Genomic DNA, 11,135 nt, shown 5'->3' on the forward strand with positions numbered 1-11,135 from the left:
TTTTGTACGATAAAACAATTATGTATGTACGCATTTTGCATGCATTAAAAAGTTTAGTAAGAAATTTCTCTACGGGAATTTTTTTCCACGTTTTATGTCCATCGTGTTCGACGCGTAGCCGTATTTTACTTAACAATGTGCTAAAGAATTTATAATTTTTAAATCTTGATATGAATAATTGTTCAAATAAATTAAGTACAGTGGATAAGTACCTGCTTGACTTAAGGCTTTGTGACTGACACGGGAAGAAGCGGGATGCGGACTGGCCGTTAGCGAGATCTAGAACTGCCAAGAACGATGATGATGATGATACATCATTATAATTTATAATTAAAACTTACAACTACAACAACAGCCTGTAAATTCCCACTGTTGGGCTAAAGGCCTCCCCTCCCTTTGAGGAGATGGTTTGGAACATATTCCACCACGCTGTTCCAATGCGGGTTGGTGGAATACACATGTGGCATAATTTCTATGAAATTTGTCACATGCACGTTTCCTCACGATGTTTTCCTTCACCGCTGTTCACGAGATGAATTATAAAGACAAATTAAGCACATGAATCAGCGGTGCTTGCGATTTGCCTCTGTCTTGTATCCCTGCTTCCTTCTTTAAAACACTTAACATATTTTAATAAACTTTTTTCAATTTGTAAATAGTTTTCGTTTTTATCTGTATTTGTAACAAGAAATAAAAGGCTTTTTATTGTTATTTTATTTAAATAGTTTTCGTAAGCTTAAATAGTAAACGCTGGCTAAATCTTAGGAGAGCCATCAAAACCATTTTATACATTTTATTTTAAGTCTAAAAATACCAATAGAAAAGTATGTGCTTATTATGCCTGTATCTTTTAAGAGATAGTCGAAATCATTGTTTTTATCTTTTACAGATTAGTAAAAAACGATAGGTTAGTAGCGAAGCAACTTTAAGTAAGTTAGCCTGTGGCATTTAATACAAATAAAAGTTGTCATCGAATAAAAACCTTACACAGTTATCACCGATTCATCGAAACTGGTGGATAGATACTAACTCTAATAAAAAAAAAATTGACCTCAAAAATGTTGATGATGGCGAGATAGATTTTTTCATTCATTGTTTCATTCGCTTTATATAAACCACCAACAGTCGGCATAGTATTTACGAATATGAGAATTTGAAAATCTTAGGGGTAATGCTTTGACTAAGTTAGGATTACTTCCTATCTGTTAGCCAGTTGTCTGTCTTTTTGCTCTAGGAAAAACGAATAATACATAAAGACCAGCACATCGTTTTCGACCCTCGCGGTTGTTAGATGGTTACTCAAGGTTGTGCAGGGCGGACCATGTGAGTGGCCTCGTTGCATAGAAGAGAGGGGAAGGGCTCACTACTCGCGCCCCCCCAGATGTTTTATACCGATGGTCATCAGCAGAGCCAACTATCTTATCTGCCACAGGGCGCAGCTTCAACATCTGTCCGAAAATAATTTATCAAAAATGTTTATCGAGGATATTATTACTGAAACACAAGCTAGAAAAACCTAGTCATGTATATGTATATCAGAAATCATTAATTATTATTTTACTGCCTTCAGTAGATGGCTTTTTATGATATGAAGCAATAAAATTATCGAAATACTGAAGTTGACAACTAGCCTCTAGTGGCGGCCTTGGGGGAGTTTGTCATGTTTGGACATGGAGACAGAGAAGGAAGGCGCGCGCTAGACGAGCGTTCCATTAACAGCCACCTCGGGGCGGCTACTGCTGTTGGGGTCACGGTTTCAAGCCACAAGCGATCCCGTTGCCTCGCCACTCGGCGGCATGGTGGAAACCCGAGGAGATTTTAGTGGGTAGGACAGGGCATTAGACCCTGGCACGAGGCCCTCTTAGACCCGGTTGAGTCGCACATACCCGTCCCGGTCCCCCGACCTGGCGGCATGCGTAAATGCATTTCCTCCTCGTAAAACTAAAAAAAAGGCGGTAGCGGCGTACATAAGGCCTCAAGCCGAGTTTGAGAAAGAACTTTCGTTTTTTCCGCCTCGTGCAGAGCATCTCGATCCGGTCTAGGTACTGTCTTTGATCAGGCTAGCCGCTTCCCATCGCCATTATTCCTATAGAATCTCCCGGTGTTTTAGTTAGGTATACTCCCAACAATCTTCTAAAATAGATCAGGACCACATGGTATCGGAGTGCCTTCCTAATCGTCAACCATCCAACAAAGCATGGAACCCGTACTTTCCAGTCTACCTACCAATTTCAAATAATAATAAAAAAAAGGTTGGATTCTGTATAATTTCGCCGCACGGTGTCGCGTTAAGTGTGGTACTTAAGCACTTCGCTCCCGTATATAATTGCTAAGCGTATGGACCCGTTCGACTTTTCCCGTCAACCCGCTCGCATAACTTTCCGAGACATTGTTTCGAGCACGTGAGAAGTAAGTTTTTGCTTTATCTTTCTAAGCAATTTTCTAACAAGTTTGCTCTATTAAATTGCGAGCTATCGAAAATATTCAGTGGTAAGTAGTACGAGGTAATCGTGACTGCGCTTCAATTAACTGACAGAAACGTGACAATTATGTAGACACAAAGCCACGAAATACGGAAATTATATAAATGTACAAATACAATCGTAGCTAGTTTATAATATAAGCAAGTTAAAAATCATAAATTATAAGGATATCTTCAGTATTTCGATAATTTTATTGCTTCATATCATAAAAAGCCATCTACTGAAGGCAGTAAAATAATAATTAATGATTTCTGATATACATATACATGACTAGGTTTTTCTAGCTTGTGTTTCAGTAATAATATCCTCGATAAACATTTTTGATAAATTATTTTCGGACAGATAAGTTTCTATTATCAAATTTATCTTAAGAGATTGAGCAAGTAGTAAAAATAAATAGTAAGTCAAAGCACTAAGAAGTACAGAAGGTAAATCGTATCGAAATTTTATCGATGTCGATCAGCCGTTACGATTCTACTAACACATTGGTCCGGTGGCGGTTCCGCATATAAATAAGTAGAATTCCCCTCCGTTATGATTGAGCTGACTTTTATTTTTGTTTGGAATAGCAGAACAAATTGGATCGAAAGAGAATCAGGATCGGATCATAATCGTAATGTTAGTAGAATTGCCCTTGCTAATGAACATTAAAGCTCGACGTAAACCACATCTCTCAGGCGTTTAGTTCTCTATAAATTAAAGGTTATATGGACCTTCTTCCATCACCTTGTGTAATATTACGCACATTAAGAGGCACAATTTTACTTACATTCTTGTTTTTTATTTAGTAGATCATTACCATAAATTAAATAAAAGTGGTTTTTGCAGTGTGCGTGTGCGTGAGCATGATGTCCGTGAGAGAGCAAAAGAAGCGATGTATTTATTTTCTTGTGTGAAAGTATGCTATTAAAATAGTTATAATCTGAAGATGGATTCATGCGTACCAATCCTATGTCATAAGAAAATATTATCGCGTAGTTAGACTAGTAACCTCATTCTCTTATTTAAAATAGTCATTTGATTATATAAGGAAAAACTTTTATTAAAAAAAACTTGCGTTTAGATTTTAGAACGCCAAATGCCCTTTAGATATCCAAAAACACATTTTTCTCCATTACTAGTCCTGCGTATTTTATGTATACGTAGTTGCTTATTTTAGGATGGTCACGAGTTAAAACAACGATATTCTTCCAGATTCATTTATTAACACTATTTTCACATTCATTTTATCCACTAATTCGTGTTTTACAATACATCCCGTATTTTATATCTAAATTTAGCCTCTCATTCTCATTTTTTTCAAATTAATAAAATAAATATCACCAAACGTTGCCGCCGCATTCGATTTCTTGATATGCTTTTTCTTACCGGCCAGTATCAGACAATCGGCCAGTGTTAATCGTGAAAAATTAAAATATTACATTACAACATATTCTAAAAAACTTACGAAAACTATATTGTATATATTAAGATAATCTGCGTGTGTGTAGGTACTCTAGATAGTGTGAGTGTCACAGTAGCATGCGCTAGCGATCCTGGGACACTTCATGGAGAAGATTTTAGTTGGTGCTAGAGCTTACTATATACCACTGCATCCAATAGCGGGCCATATACACATGCAGGCGCGCCTACATACCGTTTCATGTGGGACAAACTCGTAAAAGGATATTTCAGCGAGATAAAAAATTCTATAAATCGAAAAGGAAAAGGCATGCGAGATTTTTATCCAAATAAAATTGAACGCAGATTGTTTTGTTTTCAATATCGTATAATTATTGACGTAATTAATAACAACATATTATTAAGATAAACATGTAAATATATTATTGAGTTCTACAAAATATATACATTTGATGACACATAACTATCACGTTGATGTACATCGGTCAGCAGTTACTGTCTAACCTACACTTTCACACTCCAACACGTTTTTCTATCAGCTATGAAGAAATACATATCTCCACGAGGATACTTTTGGAGATATTTCTTCAAAACTTCAATTTCTACTTTTGAAAGTTTAAATTTTATTCGTCATATGTGTTACGTCAATAGAAAACAAAAGACTTTCTAATCTCACAGTACTTTGTATTTTAATTTTTTTGTATAATATCTTTTAAAAAGTCATTGGTTTCTCTATTGCTTAAGTAATTAAAGAATATTGTTATATTATAAACAACTTAGTTATATATTTTTTCAATGTATACTCTTTTGCAAAGATAAATCAATTTAATACTTTAATGAGTTTAATGTATCAATACATCCTAAAAAAGTGATTTGTTTACCACATCATATTATTGTTTGTTTCAAAAATTAAAAACAAATAACAACGTCGATGAATGAAAATGTAATCAACATTTTCAAAACTTGGCATTACTTTTTTTTATTCAGCTTACATGAGCTGCAGTCCCGAAATATTTCCGCACGTGCCGCGGTCAATGTCTACTGATGTGTACAACCTTTATATCTCACAAACGCTTGGCAAGTGTACGTACGCTCGTTTTGACTTCATAATGACGACTTATCTTGACCTAGAAAACAAGTCGCGGAAGGCGATTCGCTTAATATTGTACCGCACGCTATTTATGCTCGCTAAATGTATTAGAATCGGAGAGATTCCATTTTGTGACAAATTAGGACGCCATTAAAGTTACTTTTTAGTATGTCAATCACTCTAAACGCCAACATACGATTCCGTCCTACACGCTATGATATAATAATGAAGTGTTTAACCAACATTATTCTTTATATCTTAGTTCGACCATAGAGTATACAGACGTAGAGCATACCAGCTGACGAGTAGCTTGATTTAAAAGACGATTGTCTTACCAGAATATATTGTTAAACCTATAGATACAACATTCAACGGAGCTGTCGAGCGAATAGTTACAAAGTGTCGTAGATAGAAACTATAGTTAATTACATAATATTATAAGTAACAGTTCGCATCTCCGCCGAGTGAGCAGTGCTCGCGTGACGCAACGCCGTGAAAGCTGATAGCGCAGGAATTGGGTTAGCGTGCGACCGCGCGACTGCGCGCGCGCTGCTTGCCGTCTTTGCCCATTTATTTTTGTTCAACTCGATTTTACTGTTACGTTACGGTTATCTGCTTCATTGTTTCACTTTTTTAACATTTATAACCGCCAGAATGGCAAGTAAAATAAAATTAAATTGTCCTTGCCGGTTTCCATTTATCTATAGGATAAAAAAAAACAGATCTAATCCTATGTTGTACAAAAACTTTCTCGTAGAATATTATGTATCATAATATAGATGATTTAGACATGTGTATAGATTTATTAAAATAGTTAAAATATGTAATTATTCTCTATATAGACGTTTCGTTGAAATTTACAACACAATGATTCAACTCATGATGTGACTTCTTGGTATTTAAAGTTAATATAGTATCATTTGGCGAGTTGTATCGTGTAAATAGAGACACGTGCACGCCAGCAGGCCAGCTTATAGCGATATCACACGACGATGTTGTTGGAAAGTGACTCGACTACGCGTGATAGCCCAAGGAGACACGTCTCTCTATACATACATACTTTACGAAGATGACGATAAAATAGAACGTGTTATATGGTGAAATTATTAGGACTTCAAATTCATTTTTAAATTACAAGATCTCATACTACATATTAAAATATTCATATTGCTGTACACGTGGATGTAATTATAACGATACTAACAATAAAAACGGTTATAAGTTTAATAATATGAACAAAGTACATATTTTTACCGACTTTATAACAGTTGATAATACCCCATTTTATTTAATTAAGATAATCAAAGTCAATGTCAAACTGCAGAATTATTCAGTGTTATACTCTACTATGTCATGTTCTACCGAACTATACATATTATTCAATATCTTGGCACGTTTACCCGTTTATTGAATAAAGCCGAACAAGTGCATAGTTCAACGGCTCACCTGAAAAGGCTTCCGTGTTCAGCTTATCCACATTGTAAGTTTGTAACCCTTCCTGGTAATCATGTTTACTAATCATTCATATTTAAATTCATTTGTAAGTAATGTGTAACTTGTGATAATCGTAAATCTTATTTGCCGTGGTTTTTTATACTAATTAAAAGTGAGACCACTTTTAATTGAAACAATGTTCTGCTCCATTTTTTCTAAAACTGACTTATTTTAAATAATATTATTAAGTAAGCTCATCCTTTCTGATCCTCGAATGATTGTTTCAGAAGCATTTGTTTATTTTAATGCTAAACGACCACCTACATTGTCATTCCAGCTGCGACATGGCTTTGACCTGAGAATATTTAGGTCAAGAGGAATCGATTTATGGTCTTGCCGCGTAAATAATTCTTAATCCTATTTAAATTTGAATGACTAGCAGGAGGACTAGGACTGCTTATGTCTTGGTCATCTGGCAGATCAAATATGAAATGCTTAAAACTTGTACAGCTCCGAACTAAATTGTACTAATTATCTTGTTATATAAGGTAAAATTGTTTTTTTACTGCCTATTAAGCTTTCATAATATGTGTTACATCAGTTAGGATATGTAAGGAAATCATTGTTATTGACGATAATTACATTTTACATCGATAATTCTTTATAGAAGTAAAGTGGTGAGTAATCAGCATGAAGGCTACAAGGTAGGCAGTCATTCGATGTCGAAATAAATTTGTGTAAAATAATGAGATCGTGAATAGTGGGCGGATCGGTTGTTAATACCCCCTTTGGCCTTTTACTTAAATGATGATATAGGAATCATACATCCCACTCTAAACTTGGCTTTTACGTAGCCTCTAGAGTCTAGAGTACTAGATCTGGTTAATCGTATGTGTATTGGAATACATACCTTATTTATATGTACATATTAGATAATAAGTGAATAATTATTTTAATAAACAACATCTAAGCTTTAAATAAAGAAAAATATTCAATAAATTAAAAGCAATCTAATGATTATTTTTATTGATCTCATTGATTGTAAATAAGTATTGTATATCCTTAGTAGATTGACTTTGAGGTCTTCAGTTGGATGAGACGGCGATTTGACTTGCCGGAGACTTTTTTTCCTGTTTAATCAGTCACGGCAATATTCTTTATATTGCTAAGTTCACGATCTGAAAAATGCTTATTTATTGAAAAATAAACTCAATAAATTTAAGTAATTTGACCCGAGGAGTAAGTAATATAAGTACTACTGAAAAGTATGAATATTTGATAATTTGTTTTTTTTAGTAACACGATTTTGATACTGCGATACATAATTGGAATACAAATAAATAAGTAGAAATAGACGCTACTTGTGCATACTCAACAGGTATTTTCTTATTTAACTTTATCATAACAATAACACTAAATTTGTAACTATGTCTAGAGTCGCGCAATGTCGCAATCAAATCGCTAATCAAAGAATTAGGCCATTCTTCTGCTCGCTAACTGTAAAATCTTCAAACTAGCTTAAATCTTAAGTTCCACTTACCATTTTTTCTCATTCGCCACCGTTGTTTGTTAATGGTCTGGTAAATTATTTGTGTTTTATTTGAGTATAATTAATTAAACCGACCTAGTTACGAAGCTAAGATTAGAGATTAATTTCTCGGTTACAACTAATTTCTTGAAAACTGACTTACTTTTCCCTTTCAAATATTGTCAGATTCGAAAATACATAAAATATTTCCTCGGTGACCTCGTTTAGACAATCTTGCGCATGTAGGTACCTACTCAGGCCATTGCGCAAACGCACTCGAGGCCGCACGCTCTCATTTTCTCAGCCTAATGTCAGGATCAAGGTTATTGATTTTACTTTGTTTTATTTATTCAAGACATTATATTGACGATCGACAATTCGAGATCATTTTCACGTTTGACAGATTAATCATTATTCAAAAGATTCATAGAAAGTTATGCAAATATTCTATAATGACTACCTACTATTTGATTATGAACTTGTGATCTAATTAAATTTGTGGCTTATTAATGTCCCACTGTTGACTTATTCTAACACATTGCTCAAATTCTGATTAGTGGATACAAATATGATAGATTTTCATTGAAATTAAAGACACACAGGTCCTTACGATTTTTTCTTCACCGCTGAACACTAGATGAATTTGTGAAAACACAGCATAATATAGCATAATGTATCCCTCCTTAGTCTATAACTGTATAACATTTTTCCCTTGCTTTATGTCATTTATAATATTCTTTTATGTACACAACTTCACTTTACCTACATTGATCTTTTTCTCTTTTATAACCTACCACAAAAGCGTCTTTATGTTCTTTACCGATACTTGCTCCCTTTCTTTTCTACGATAACGATAAGTACTCATTATCATCTTCTTCTTCACTTCAGTGACATTCATGTCAATCTTGAATCATATTTCTTGGACTGTCTGTTTTCGTTTTTTTTAATTGATAACTTCTATAGGAGTGTGCACCGCTTCGTTACGTTACGCGTTACGGCCCCAGACTCTCTGGTTTCCCATTCTCTTACTCATAGGGCAATGGTAGGCAGACTCCTCCTCAGTCACTCTAACCCACAGCTTAACACACTCCATATTTCGGACAATTAAACTTACCCCTTCTGTCGGGCGAGACGGAAAAGATTTTTTTTTCTATTTTCATCCGCATTTTTTATAACTCATCAGAATTATGCTAGCACAATTTGGGTTCTGCAATATCCAAGCCGACCTTATCTCCAAATCATAGTTAAAGCTTAATTTACCTTCAACTTCTTACCTGTTACCCGATTACCTAAATAATGTCTGTGCCTTGACCTAATCTTTTTTTTTATAAAATAATCTTTCTCCTAGAAATAAATCTAGAACTTTTCGTTGTTAACAATAACTCAATTCTCACACATCTCTAAACTGGCTTGCTTGCGTCATAATACGATCTCGACATTTTTCAGGCCACTTTTACTTAACATTTAATCAGCCATCATGTATAATAACAACTCACAATTGGTTCTTTTGGAATAATTGATACTGACTTAATAGGCTATTTGACAATGCCAAAAATAAATTGTGAATTATTGTAATCAGTGTACATTATGAGTTTAAAAATGGTTATTTACTACCGAAACTTGAAAATAATGTATTCAAATATCAATAAATAAAAATGCAATTTTTCAAACGTTTGTCACGTGACACAAAACGCTCCTTTTGATTAGCCGAGCTTATGATGAAGTCACTTTCTTGTAAACCTTGCTTTTCTACTATATTTCTAAGATTAAAATACAGCAAAGTGACGTCACCGACCCCATTGCAGCGCCATATTGTCCAAGTAGCGTTTTCGCGCGTTATTTAAATATGGAATTTTTAATATGATATTTTTCGGCAAATATGTACTAGAAATAAAAAAATCAACTTTTACTGGGTTCCTTATTCCTTAACCTCTACTAAATAGTATAAAATGGATTTTAAAAACCAGTCAAATAGCCTATAGTAACCCAGGTAAATCAGAGCTTATTGTGATTGGTAGTCCAAGTTTACATATTCAATTTACCACCTGTAGAATAGCGGTGCTACATTAACGTTCTGCTCTACCTTTGAAGATCTTGGTTATGTATTTACTTCGGTCATTATCGTGTTGTCTGTAAATACTTTTATAAAGCAACTGTAAAAATAAGACATTTTTAGGGGCTGTTTCATTTATTTCAACATGTATAATAAATATTTACAGATACTTCTGAAATTAGTTTTATTTATACACAAAATAATATTATGAAATTCGTGAAGAAAGCAATTGATGACAGAATTTTTACAACCCAAGATGGATGGCTTTACTTTTTTAATTCGTCTGACCGGTGACGTCACACCCCTGAGCACATCACGCAGTTTCCGTTCAACAATAATAAAGGTACATATATGTATATATAAATTGGGTTATCCGGAAGAGATGACTAACTAGCCAAGACCGCATTTAACATTTTTAGGACCGTTATTATATGTTTTTGTATATTGTTATTTGATAAAAGTGAATAAAAGTACATCAGAGGATGAAAAATTAGTATATTTAATTCTTTCATTATTTACAAGTCGATTCTTAAAATGTGTTTTCGTCACGTGTTATAAACAAAAACCGTCAACAAGAACATTTTTTTAAATGTAATTTTTAATAACATTTTTAAACATTTTAATAATCTGTTAAAAGTGTCTAAGACCAAATTAGACAACAATGTTCAGATTTTTATTTATATATCGAAATAAATAACAGAAAAACAAAATTTACATGAAAATGTAAGTATTGCACAATACAAAATATGATACATAATGAAATTATGAACTTAATACTCTAATAGAACTATTTAATAATTAAAAATTGACTTCCCGAATTTAAAAACTTAAATAATGAAATGAGCAGAAAGTATATCATTGTTAAAAATATAACTAACACAACCTGTACCACACAATCAAAACTAACACATACATTATTTAATTAACTAAAAAAAATGAACACAAATTTTAATCTCATAATTTGTAAACATTGACAGACGGGTTCCTACGCGATATATCCCGAAATATATTACTGAACTGCCAGACCATAATACGAAAGTATACTTTTAGAAAGTCCGTACTTTGTACCTACTTCGTTGAGTGTGGTTAGATTCAGAATTTATAAAAAAAAAAACCACAATCATTCTTCTCTTATTGCGAATAGTA

This window comes from Vanessa cardui, chromosome 9 (assembly GCF_905220365.1).
Source record: "Vanessa cardui chromosome 9, ilVanCard2.1, whole genome shotgun sequence".
In the NCBI taxonomy this organism is placed as follows: domain Eukaryota; kingdom Metazoa; phylum Arthropoda; class Insecta; order Lepidoptera; family Nymphalidae; genus Vanessa; species Vanessa cardui.